Source organism: Oryzias melastigma, unplaced genomic scaffold (genome assembly GCF_002922805.2).
Source record: "Oryzias melastigma strain HK-1 unplaced genomic scaffold, ASM292280v2 sc00360, whole genome shotgun sequence".
Classification (NCBI taxonomy): Eukaryota; Metazoa; Chordata; class Actinopteri; order Beloniformes; family Adrianichthyidae; genus Oryzias; species Oryzias melastigma.
In genome coordinates this window covers 75,036-77,407 of record NW_023416958.1, presented here as the reverse complement: position 1 = coordinate 77,407, position 2,372 = coordinate 75,036, and the positions used below count along the sequence as shown (strand labels likewise).

General features: G+C 39.1%; 1 long non-coding RNA gene across 1 annotated transcript; it reads left to right on the top strand.

The window, feature by feature from the left end:
* The first annotated feature begins 6 nt into the window (after positions 1-6).
* Positions 7-865, top strand: LOC112141302. The gene is made up of 3 exons (XR_002918354.2): positions 7-70; positions 506-693; positions 785-865. It is a non-coding gene; the product is annotated as an uncharacterized LOC112141302 (long non-coding RNA).
* The last annotated feature ends 1,507 nt before the right edge of the window (positions 866-2,372 follow it).

The window sequence follows — 2,372 nt, the reverse complement described above, 5'->3', positions numbered from 1 at the left end:
CCTGCCCCCGGTTGCAAGCGTGAAAAAGGATTTCGATTGTACATTTCAAGTTACATCCACAACTTTGAAGGTGAGTAGCAATACCTCATCTGCTAGCTAGCTAGCTAGCAGCTAAGTATTTTATCTCTTATTAAATCGTGTCAATATTACGACATACTTTATTAGTGTTATAAAATACATTACGTTTATCTGATTATCAACTGGTTGTGTGTATTTTTATTATAAACCTGCTAAGTTTAAGTAGGTATACTGCAATCTTGGTACTTTTTAAGTGGGGATTCTGAGTGTACCTGCAAATCAAATAGACTGCTCCACTGACCACATTAAAATGAAAAGATTATTAATCTATTTACTAACAGTGTTTACAAGAAAAAAGTTAAAATGTTACTAGCTTTTTTAACAGTGTACAAAAATAAATAGGAGCTTACTTGAGTAGCCCATATTAATATATGACAAATCAGTTATGCCACTTTTAAAAAAATATTTTTTTAACATCTTGTTACAGGTGGGTCTGAAGGATTCCATCCCCGTTGAGCTGGCCCATCACAGCTGTACATGTGTAGCTGGATCAGTGCTCTGTAACCATTGTGTGGCTCTACTTTTCTACATTATTCTCAGCTTGACATTCCAGTTGTTCCACCAGTGTTGAGCTGTACGGAGAGTGAACAACAGTGGCACAAGCCAAGAACCTCGGTAAGACTTGTAATAATGTTACAATAATTTCAATACTACATCTACACACACATCACATACGCTCATCACTGCTTATTGTCTATATTCACAGGGTGTTAAACCAGGTCCCGTCGAGAAGATGGCTGTGATGTCTGCCAAACCATGTGATGTGATGCAAAAAATAAGAGAGAGCAGACTTCTTCTTTTTCTACACATTCCTCTGTAAATATTTGCTGTAATAAAATGAATTCTCAGTAGAACTGTCTTGTTCTTGTCGATATCTCATTATAATGTGAGTTGTTTCAAATTATTTAAATTTGTCACGTAACTGATTAGAAAATATCTGCTAAACAGAGTTGTAATACTTTAAGGATTTACCACTTAAATATCTTTGTTCTGATGAAACGCACATGAAGATATTTTGAGAAATATTTGTAACCAAAACATTTGTGGACTCCAATCTCTTCCATAGTTTCATTTTATTCATACCATGGAAGTGAATGGGGTCCACAAACGGTTTGGTCATAAACAATTTTAAAGATATCTACCTTTGTGTTTATCTGAACAAAGACATTTTTACAGATTTGTAACTACATGAGTGTGAAAATTATGAACTCATTTTCATTGTTGGGTGAACTGTCCCTTCAAACTAATATTCAGTAAGTCAGGCCGGCTTGAGGGGAAATTAAAAAACACAAAAGGAGACCAAGGTAATATAGATTTCAAATAAATTATTTAATAATGTAAAATGTCAGTAAATGTAATGCAAAACTAAATTGTGGTGTGAATCAGTAAACAAAAAAAAAAGGTAAATGAGGAAGAGGAGCAGCCAGCCATGAAGCAAACGGTAAGATTTCTACCTGGCTCTGATGTTCTCTCCAATCTTTGACCAGAGGTCCATTTTGGTAGTTGGACAAGATGCAAGCTACAGTGAAAAGCTGGCTAATGCTCCCTGAAATAGAAAAAGGGATTACAGAGTAAAAAAGTTTGTTCTCCTTAACCCGCCTGATTAGCCTTTCAACATGAACTCGCAGCCGTGCAATTGACTGGGTCTCCAGGACGTCCTGTGCTGCCATTTGATTGTTGTTGGAGCAGAAGGCAGGCCTGTGCAGTTTTCCTGGCACAAGGTTTTCCACCCTAAAGCCCTTGTCCACCATCACAGCCATGTCAGGGGACAGGAGAGGTATAATGCCCGACAATCTGAAGAGCTCCCGGTCACTAATAGAGCCCCCGTAGAGTGCAGAAACAAATGTCAGAGGACCATGTGGTGCCATGCCAATCATGGCCTTGAAGGTAGAGTGTGATTTGTAGTGCGAGTACACCTCACTCTGTAACACAAGTGAGGATGGAGTTTGGCACCGCAGTTCTGTGCAGTCAACAATGACCTGAGTGTCTGCATAGTCCTTGAACTCAGGAGGTAGGTTTGCTGTGATTGCTTCAGGTGTCATCCAGATGCAAATAGCTCCCAGTACACAGTAAAGAAAGTTGGCCCAGGTTGTAATGATCCTGCTGGCTGTTGTCCGATGGATATTAAATCGGTGCCCAAGCTCTCTCTGTGTGCATCCAGTTGATAGATAATTTAGGAAAAGAAATAACTCATCTATGGGCAGCAACTTAGTTGATCTGTTTGCTGTTGTCTTCTCTGCCACTGAGGCCGATGCTTCTCTAGCCACACTTGTCACACGGATCATCCTTGATGT